At 41.9% G+C, this 11294-nt stretch overlaps 1 protein-coding gene across 1 annotated transcript in view; it reads right to left on the reverse strand.

The window, feature by feature from the left end:
* Positions 1–11294, reverse strand: part of LOC139753341 (uncharacterized) — a 397831-nt gene that overhangs the window by 95975 nt on the left and 290562 nt on the right. The window lies entirely within an intron of this gene.

The following is an 11294-nucleotide window of genomic DNA, read 5'->3' on the forward strand; positions in this document are numbered from 1 at the left end:
CCAAATAAAAACAACCACACAGCTTTCCATGGTTTACCCCAACGCTTCACATGCCTTGATTCAATCCACTGCCAGCACGTCAACCCCGGTATCCCACATCGCCCAAATCACTCAAATCTTGCCCTCCTTTCACCCTCCTGCATGTTCAGGCCCGATCACATCAAAAAAAAATCTTTTCACCCCATTTTTCCACCTCCAATTTGGTCTCCCTCTCTCCCTCGTTCCTCCACCTCCGACACATATATTCTTTTGGGTCAATCTTTCCCTCACTAAATTCTCTCCATGACCCCGAACCATTTCAAAACACCCTCTTCTGCTCTCTCAACCACGCTCTTTTTATTTCCACACATCTCTTTTACCCTTAACGTTACTTACTCGATCAAACCCCCTCAAAACCACATATTGCCTCAAACATCTCATTTCCAGCACATCCACCCTCCTGCGCACAAACTCTATCCAAGCCCCACGCCTCGCAACCAACAACATGTTTTGGAACCAACTATTCCTTTCCCAAACATACCCATTTTTGCTTTCCCGAATAATGTTCTCGACTTCCACACTTTCCTTCAAGGCCCCAGAATTTCGCCCCCTCCCCCACCTTATGATCCCTTCCGTTTCCCAATTTTCCCATCCCCCTGCCAGACCCAAATCCCAGATATCTAAAACACTTCACTTCCTCCAGTTTTTTCTCCTTTCCCAAAACCACCCCCCCAAAATGATTTGACCCTAAAAACCCCTACTGTACTAATAACCTTGCTCTTATTCACATTTACTTTTAAAACTTTTTTCTTTCACACACTTTACCAAAACTCAGCCACCAGCTTCTGCAGTTTCTCACATGAATCAGCCACAGCGCTGTATCATCAGCGAAAAACAACTGCCCTCACTTCCCAAGCTCTCCATCCCCAACAGATTTCATACTTGACCCTTTCCAAAACTCTTGCATTCACGGCCCTAACAACCCCATCCAAAAAACAAATTAAACAACCCAAATGGAACATCACACACCCCTGCCCAACCTACATTCACCAAATATATATAAATATAATATATATATATATATATATAAATAAAATATATAATATATATATAATATATATAAACACAATAATGGACTACATAGGAAATATTCATCAATTTTTTTTTTTTAAATTTTTTTCGTTTAGGTGTTATTTGTTGGATTTCTAAGACTTTTTATTTTTTTTTTTGTTTACCGTAGCTTTTAAATTTAAATTTATTTGTTTTTGATTTCCCTTTTTACTGCTGCGCCTCACTGCACACCTTACATGAGTCCCTTTCCACGAAATTGGGGACAGCTGCTGGGCTCACTGTAGCTACTTCGGGACGGTTGCCAATCTTCCCCCTATTCCCTCATGACCACAGCGCCAAACCGACTCCCGCCATCAGGCCGAGACGAAACAAACACTCTGACAAAATTGATACAAACCGCTTTCGCGTCATTTTTTAAACCCAAGTGAATTTATACGACAATTACGTTTCAAGATCCCTTGGGTTTTTTCGTTCATGGATTGAACAGAAGCAACCAACGATGGTTGCTACTGCCCCCAATTTCCCTAAGTCCCCCCCACCACGGAAAGGTAACCAAGCTTCGGGGGGGATGGGTGTTTACCCTGACGCCAACGGAGAAACTCAATACAATATTTTTTTTTAAAAACTTTCCTTAATCTTGAAAAAAAGAATCAATCAAGGGAAGAATAGCCCCAGCCATATGAAGATGGCTAAAACCCAAAACCTTGCGCCCTTGTGTAGAAAGTGATTTCTTTGAGGGTTTGCTTTTTGGAAAAGGGACAGTAGCGTCGGAAGAGTTTCATTTTTCTTTGAAGACGAAGGAAATTATCCCCCTAAATCTATGTATTTTTTTTGGGGGGATAAGTTCCCATTTTTTTTCTTTCTTTGTTTTTCAACGTCCCTATGTTTGATATTATGTGCCATCCACTAAATGGGGGAAAGCCAGACTTCCGCTAGATTAACGTAATCCTTGGCGAGGCCAAACTAAAGTTGTCTTGGTGTTGGGTTTTCCCCAGTTATAACACAAACACAAACACAAACACACTCCAGTGTCCACTCTAGGGGCCCTGTTCTCCTGCAGCCCAGCAGGAAGAAAGAACTCAGGTTCCTCACCAACTGAAAACTTTTGGGGACGGGGAGTCGTTGTGGGTCATCTCGACACGCCTTTTAACGCCCGTATGTGGTGCGGAGTGCAGTCGGCCCGTCCATAGGACATGCCCAAGGGGTTATTGGCCCCAGTCGGTCTAAAAACGCTGGGGCCTGACATGTGTTGGGGGACCAAGTCGGGCTTGAATAGTGGGCCTGACAGGTCTTGAAAACCTGCCATGCCCCTCCCTGAAGTGGGCCTGACAAGTGGGGTGGGCTGCATTTCCCATGGAGGGTGGTTCTGGTAGGGCGTTGGGCTGCAGTGCACTTGAGGGGGCGAGGTCTTTTTGGGGCCACATCAGTGGGACAGGTGAGGTTTCACTTTTGCACAGCGACCGTTGACGGGAAAGGGGTTTTCACGTGGGCAAGAAGGGGCCTTCTTGTAGGAGCATAGCGGGGTTTTATTTGGATGACGGCAATCCCGCGGTGGTTCTCGTACGTGGATGCAGCCAGGATACTTCCCCGGGGTTGGCTCGCTTCGTGGTTGGTGGATGGGGCCCTCCCCTCCACAATGGCCCACAGGGTTGACCTATTTTACGTCAACACATTACAAATTTCAACCTTCACCAAATCCATTATGGCGTTCTTTATACCAGCTTCACCCATATTCCATTTCCCCCAATTTCCCCCATTTCGGGGTATTCCACCTCCTTTCCATCCCAGCCAAATTTCCACTCCATCCATGACTTCCACGCCCGGTTTTCCACCTATTCCACTCCATCCTCTCTTAAACGCCCGGGGTATTCCACCTCCATACCCACACAAGCCAAATTCCACTCCATCCATCACTTCCACGTCTGGGAATTCCATTTTCCATTCCAAAACAGCCATAGCCCAGTCAAATACAGGGACAAATTTTAAAAAATTCCATCTCCTGGACAAAGAGGATCGTCCTACTTCCTTGTGAAAAATTTATTATATTGAAGTGTTCGAGGAAAGGTTGAGGGAGCTTGCCAAGGCGGAGCAGAGATGTTCACTCGACAAGGTCACAGCACAAATGATGCCTCGGTCCGGCTCCCCCCTTAATATAACCTGGGAACTAAATCATACCTAGCATAGTTAATATAGGGGAAGTCTAATATAGTGAATTCGTATTTTTAATACAGTTAAGTTTATTTCTCAATATTAAATACATGTGCCTGACAACATTTTCTTAAACCCGTGCAATGTCCCGTAAACAGAACACAAGGATTGTCATTAAATTCGTTTTTATCAGCAGAAATTAGATAAAGTGACTAAAGATAATGGTTTAATATTTTTTATTTTTGGTGTTCTCTGTCATCATTAAAAAGGGCCCATCTACCCTGATGTTTTAAAGAAAACATCAATTTTTGCCGAGGCTGGGGGAAGATAAGAACAAAATGAATGATAATGTGGTCGAAAAATGGGGTAGCAAGTTTGTTGTTTTAGAACTTTTGTAGTGAAGATGGGAGTGTAAGTGAAGAGGGGAAATTAGGAAAATATATATGTTTTTCACGCTGAGCCATTCCAAAAATAGATGAATATATCTGTAATCTAATTGCGGTAAATAACCTATGACTTTAACGGCACCACCAGCAGGAAAAATGTCGGATATAGGATTAAACTGAAAAATTTTGTCGGGTACAGAAATAATTGAATATTTGGTGCGATCGATCAAAAGGGCTTTTTATGGGAAAAATAATTTTCCAATTTTTCAAATGTTTTTTTTTCCATTTTTTGGGAAACTGGTTAAGAAATTAAAGATTGAAAACCATGGAAAAGTTCATTTTAAAAACGCTTTTACGAATGTCTTGCTGCGTGTTTGGGAAGAGCGTAAACTACAGGAATATTTGTTCTAATGTCCCTGCTCGTCAACAGCAGATATTGTTTGGTCTAGACATTATGTCTGGTGGAGGTGGATTCTCTCCGGCATTACGTAAATCACTTCCACAAACTTGGCGCCATTTTGCACAAATACAGATCCGATATATGCATTTCCCCGCTTTTGTTACGTTATTTGGGCCCTAGTCATCCTAGCCTATCCTAGCTTAAATAAAAAGGTGTGGAAAAATGTGCAACATTTCTCCTTCATTACAAGTGATAATAAACCTAGGCATACACAACCAGGAACGTCCATATTGTCTAACTTCTCACAAAGTCTGTGTCATCTGTCTGCAAAATGTCGAACATTACCATGAGGGCAATTGCGGCTTTTGATTTTGAATATCCCCCACGTTTTCCCCTCTGGGCCCTAGATCTTCATACTTAAATAAAATTTGGGGGGGCCGTAAGAAATATATGTCCATCGAAGGTCAACTATATGGCTAAGTTCCATCCCTCAATTTCTAAGAAAAAATGAAAAGGTGAGGTCCCAACGAGATTCGAACTCGGAAATTTCGGATCCAGAGTCCCCGAGTGCTAACCCTTAAAAACCCTGGGACCTGATAAGAAAGATGTGATTTCATCTAAATGGTTTTCATAAAAAATCAACCAGAAAGGGCCCTTTCCTCCCTCCCTGCCTGCAGGGTTCAAGGTTTCTAAAGGTTCTTTGAAGATTCTGGGTAGAACTGCCATTGAGAGGACTAGTTATACGTATTATTAATGAAATTATTGTTGACTTTCTGATTAGAAGGGTAATAGATAGATAATGGTAAAAAACGATATTAGATAGAAATTTATAGATACGTAATGCTGTATATATCAACTTTCACAGAAATCAGTGAATCTGTTTTATTCTGCAAGAAGTACATGTACATGGGTGTTGTTATGATATGGGGTTTGGTATAAGACCAGTCGTTTGAGATTGTAGTGAATGTGACCATTGACTTCAACCTTAATAGGGGGGAAGATAAAGGTAGTGCAGATAAATCTTGAAGTGACTCATAAGGTTGGGTTTTGATACAAGGATGCATCGTAAATGAGTACTTCCTACCTGAAAATCTACAAATTTCAAAAATTGATCAAGTATAACAACATCCTCGGACAACCAACTACAAACACCAACCATAATGAACCTGACTGTCATCTAACGACGACCTCCAAAGGTAATGATCTTTTCCAGAAACTTCGAGAACCTTCTAGAAAACCTGAACCCTGCAGGGAGGGAGGGAGGAAAGGCCTCTGGTTTTATTATATGTAAAACATTTAGATGAAATCACATCTTTTCGAATCTCGGTGGGAACCTCATCTTTTCAGTTTTCTTCGATACTGATAATGGCTGCATTATCTGTACGTTATATATACATTCATATATATACATAAAAAGGGATGTAAAAACATATATATGGAAAAAATTTTGGTTTTATCAATAGCCAGAGACCCTTCCCCCTCCTTGCCGCAGAGTTCCATAGTTTTCCGGGAAGGGGCTAGAAGATTGGGGAGAAATCCCCTTGAAGGACGTGGTTTTGCTTCATATACCCAATGATTCTATCATTGTTGACTTTCAGATAAAGAAGATATATAGATAATAGATAGTTAATTGATAGATTGATAAGCATATATTAGATCGGTATATAGATAGAAAGTTCATCAATACTGTACCCTTACGCTACCCTCCTGTTGCTGGACATTTTAAAACCAGAAATTGGAAACCTCCAGTAGACCTTAATGTAAAGCAAGATAAAAACAAAACCTGCAATAAAAATACGATCAACTCCCCATTTGCAGAAATTTTGGTGACCAGAAAAGCCCTTCTAGCAAGATGCCCAGACGTTTTCCCCAACGGGAATCACAAACTTTAACATCAAATATCTGAACATCAAAAAATAACAAAACTAATGTTTTATAATGAAACTATAACAACAAAAATGATAAACAAAGGGAAAATATGCTCTAGATTATGCTTCTAGAAAAAAATTTTTAACGAAACGGAAAAGAAATACCCATCTGGCTGATACGACACAGTAAAAAAACCATCCCACAACCAACTCTAAACTGAACCTACTGTCCCCAAAAACGTCCTCTCAAGGGGATTTATCTTCCCCAGAATCTCGTAGAACTTTCCAAAAATCAAGAACTCTGCAGGCAAGGAGGGAGGAATGGCCTCTGGCTGCTGATGATAAACCACATTTTTCTTATACTAAAACTTTTACCTACAACCAAAGGGTTGACCGGCCACCCCAAGTGCTACAGAGGTTGTATCCCATAAAAAGAAAGGGACCCACCACAGACGAATTCGGTTGGCGGGTTGTTCGAAGAAGAGGAAAAAGAAGGTTCCCAACCAGCCCAACCAGAAGGGTTAGCAAAGAAACGAAAGAAGGCTGCCAACCCAACCGGGTGGTAGTAAGGATGGCTGCTCCACTACCCCAGTCGTTAGGCAGACTGTAGCCATGGAAGAAAGGAAGGCTGCTCGTCCACCAGCCCGGGGTACCGAGTAGCGTGTAGCTATGCTGGCTGACCCACCAACCCGGGTGATAGCTACACCCAATGGCTATTCGGGTCAGCAAAAACAAACCCCACAACTACTCCACGAGGTTTGCAAGCCTGCCCCCAAAAAAGATAAGACAAGGTTGCCACACTTCCCATGCACCACCACATGTCTAGAAAGGAAAAGGCGACAGATGGCTGGGGGTTTCCCCCTCCAAGAACAAAATCACCTTTGGAGCCCAAATTCCACCAAATTGGGGAAAAAAAAAAATCTATATATATATATAATATATTATAAAATAAATAAATTTAAATTTTATATATAATAATATATATATATAAAAATATATAAAAATATATATATATAATATATATACCCAAACTACATTTCAACTTACATATAAATTTGAAACATCAAGCTTCACTATATAGCTTTACTATATTTAAATATAAACAAGGTCTTAAACGAGGTTACTTGGATGACAGGGCCCTGAGAATATCATCAAACCCGGCCCTCCAGCCCTGGGTTGAAATTGTCGTTCTGACGTATTTCGAGTTCCGTGCTGATACAGGGTCATTGATTATAGGACTGTCTTTTTAGTCTGTGTAACTTCGCCTGACCCAATCACGTCTTCAATGGCTTTCTTTACTTAAAAAACGGGATTACAAAAAGGCTTCCCCTTTTTTAGTTTCATGAAATACCTTCGTTCAAATGAAAGGGAAAGACTATTACTATGAACGGTACCTTATCACAGGAAAGACTGCAGCAACGGTATGAAAGTTACTGCAAGATACAAACGAGCCCGTGGCTTCCAACGTAAACATCGGCGCCATTTTTTGGGGTTTCCCCCGGCATCATGTGTTACACCAAGATTGGACCCGTTGGGAAACAGGAACGATACTATTCGGTATCATGTGGCTCGATGGCGCAGGTCCCAACTGGAATGCAAAGAAAATGGAAAGAAAAGCCGCCCAAACGTATCATGAAGGGCCCTGCAAGAGAAGATCGGAGAGGAATCGGTTGAGAGAAAATATCGCTTCACCGTATATTGAAATTTATGCCCAAGACTTACCCCCGATCTCCAGACACAGCCAAACCCCAGAGACCACCACCCCGGCCCCCAGACACAGCAAGTCACAGAGACCACCGCCCCGCTTCCCAGACGCACAAGTCACAGAGACCACCAGCCCCGCTCCCCAACACAACCACCCACAGAGACCACCAGCCGCGGGCCCCCAAACCCCAAAAACCAGTCACAGAGACCACCACCCCGCTCTCCAACACAGCCAGACACACAGCCCACCAGCCCGTCCCCCACACAGAGCCACAATCCTGATATTGAGGAAGCAATAAAATTTCTCGATGATTTTTTTGCTTTCACTGGAAAAAGACCTGATGAGTTCATTAAGACAAGACAAAATGTTAAAAAAGGAATTTTATAAGTTCACTTATGGAGTGAGGCCCTTTGGACGGAACCCTGTGCTGCCTAAGCACAGCCTACCAAAGGGTGATCTTTGCTGTCGTGCAGTAACACTCATGAGGGCGGAGTCCGGCTACATTTTTCCTTTACCAAGGAAAAGATCTCTGCACAAATATTGATTTCTCCTTGGGGCTCCAGGGTAAACCCCATCCCCCCCGAAGCTTGGTTACACTTCCGTGGTGGGGGACTTCATGGTTTGGGGCATAGAAACCCATCGTTGGTTGCTTCTGCTCAATCCATGAACGAAAAACCAAGCATCTTAAAGCGAAAATTGTCGTATAAATTCACTTGGGTCAAAACTGACAGCGAAAGCCGTTGTCTCAATTTTGTCAGAAATGTTTGTGCGTTTGGGCCTGATGGTGGGAGTCGTTTGGCGCTGGGGTCATGAGGGAATACGAGGAAGTTTGGCAACCGTCCCAAAAGTAGCTACAGTGGGGCCAGCAGCTGTCCCTAAACTGGGGAAAGGGCCCTCATATAAGTGTGCATGAGGCGCACCAGAAAAAGGGGAACGGAAAACCAAAACAGAAAAATCTTGATCATCAGGAGGCTATCCAATCCCCAAGTAAAAAGGACGATTATTGTATGGCTTTGCTAAAGAGGATAAAATCTTAGCCTTTGAAAACAACAAGTAAAAATAACTAGTATTAGGGGTATTGAAGTGGAATTACCGCATTTCTGTGGTCTTAATAGTAAAAGAAACTTTTCTTTTTCTCCATCAATCAGAGGTGTTGTAGACCCCCCCCCCTTTTAAGGTTGTAAGGTAATGGAACCCTACAGGTTTAGACCTCAGCAAATTTGTGTGGAAATGCAGGAAATGTGGAAGGGTATATATAAATTATATAGTTTGTATAATAATTGTGTAATAAAATTTTTGTCTTCTCTTTTCCCCCGTTCATTAATTCAAATACGGGTAAGTTTTCTCTTTAACGAGGTGGGATAAGCAAACGTGCACTCGGCTTGTAAATGTGTGATTTTTCCCTTCATTACCACAAGGGTGCTGAACTGAAGATTAAATTTCCCGTAACGAAACTAAGATAGGAAAATCAATCTAACATCAAAAATTGAAGCGCCGCTCTGTGTGTGGTGTGTGTGTGTGTGTGTGTGTGTGTGTGTGTGTGTGTGTGTGTGTGTGTTTTTTGTGTGTGGTTAGCGTGTGTGTGTGTGTGGTGTGTGTGCATGTGTTTTTGTGCGTGGTGTTTTGTGTGTGTGTGTGTGTCTGGGTGTGTTTTGTGCGTGTATTATACTGCTTTAATCATTATCACGTGAGTCTTTGGGGAAAGGGATTTGTACACTCATGTTGCCCCGTCTTTTAACCTTGTAAGTGTTAAAAATATTTTTTTCCCCTCCTGTGTGCACTCAACACACTCACACACACCACACACCACACCACACACATAACCTAATTACTTATTCCTAGTATTTTCTTCAGACCGATATCTTACACCTTAATTATAAAAGCCAAAGAAAAATTTATAAAAACATATACATATATTTAACACTGTAGATATATGTTATGTATTGAAATGTGGCGGAAAAATTCCTTATAATTAACAAACGTGAAATTTAGGACGTAAAGAATCTTGGTACAAACATAATGGTTATTGTGATAAAAAATTTGTTTATGTAAAAATGTATGTGTGCATTATAATGGTTGTTCAAACCAAGGTTTTTTTTAAAACCCGAATCAGTGAAATACTATCAGAAATAGAGAACCTGTTAAACAAAAAAACATTTATATTGTTAACCAAGAAATATTTTTCCTCTGGGTATGTAAAAGAAAATACAGTACAAAGGGGGCTAGTTTAAGCAGAAGTATTTCATATTTAACAAAATATTTACCTGTAATAGCGTCCCCTTTTCTTTCGTCATCAATCTTATGGTTTTCTATCAAAAAATGTCTTTTATGTAAACATAAAAATTCGTCTAGGTATTTGATTAATGTTCTCCAGGGATGAGCTGCATGCCACACACGTGGTCAGGGCACAGTGGTGGTGGTATGTCAGTGGGCGGTGTGTGTGTTTTGTGTAGCCCCTGGGGTTTATGTTGGCCACACCACCGGCCGGGGGTCAGGTCAGTGGCGGGGTGTAGCCCCTGGGTTCTGTTGGCCAAAACCCAAACCGGGCCCGGGGTCATGTCAGTGGGCGTGTGTGTTAATAGGGTCTGGGGTTTTGTTGGCCAAAAGCCACCCACCGGCCGGTGGTCAGGTCAGTGGGAGGTGTGTGGTGTGGTGTGTGTGTGTGTGTGTGGTAGCCCCTGGGTTCATGTTGGCCACGCCCCCCACCCACCGGCCAGCCGGGCGGTAGTTTATAACCAAGGGCTGGTAGGGTTTTACATGCCACTTGGTGTCCCTCACTACAGAAGTTGAGCAGCTCTTATCCTGAGGTGGAGCAGTTGATCCTCTCCACCAGGCTGGTACACTTGGTCTGCACCAGGTGGCTCCCTCCTGGTCCCTCCTGAGTGGTTGGGGTTTCTGTGTGGGATTTAATGACCAGTGACTGGTTTAAGGTCCCTTAACCACCATCATTTATCATCTGATAAAAAAATGGGAACAACACCAAATATTACATGATCCACCTAAACTATTGAGAAAGGATGAAGTCTGAATTGTAAAGTTACGTCATCCAATCTTTCCACTCACATGTTACGGTAATCACGACTACACCAAGTGTTGGTAAAGACTGATATTACTGTATGTACTGTAGTAACGTACTGTGTTTATGTGGATAACATGTGGACGTCAGAGGAGGGAAGAGCATCATCAATACCAATTCCTATTCTATGTTTTATCCTCAATTTTGTCTTGTGATCGACACACTTTTTCCTCCCAAGAATTTTTCTTGCTCTTTCTTTCCATCTTTTTTAGTATTAAAGATTTGTTCTCATCAAGCAAGAATAGAATTTATCAATAATTTTTAATGTCACTTGTCCAAGTAAAGTTTTGGTATCGGTCATACAAATTGTCCATGACCTCATCATGTTTGGGAAAGGGGTCAGGAGGTGTGGCGTTTTACTCGTGTACCCTTGCCAAGTTGGTCCCGTGTGTATACCATGGAAGTTGCAGGGGAATCATCAGTCTGTATGTTAACAATTTTGGTTGACAAATAACACTTTGCCTCATGAAGGTTTGAATGGTTTTCCCCCCCAGACCGCATCCATTAATACGACTTAGATCAGAAATCTAGCCTTGGGAATTTGTTTTAAACGAGATTATCAAAACCTTTCATCATATTTTAAACTTGTACTTCATGATCATCTCTTTTTAAGTTTTTACGTTGACGTATGATAATCTAATATGAGAACAAATTTAGGAGG

This window comes from Panulirus ornatus, chromosome 14, assembly GCF_036320965.1.
Source record: "Panulirus ornatus isolate Po-2019 chromosome 14, ASM3632096v1, whole genome shotgun sequence".
NCBI lineage: Eukaryota > Metazoa > Arthropoda > Malacostraca > Decapoda > Palinuridae > Panulirus > Panulirus ornatus.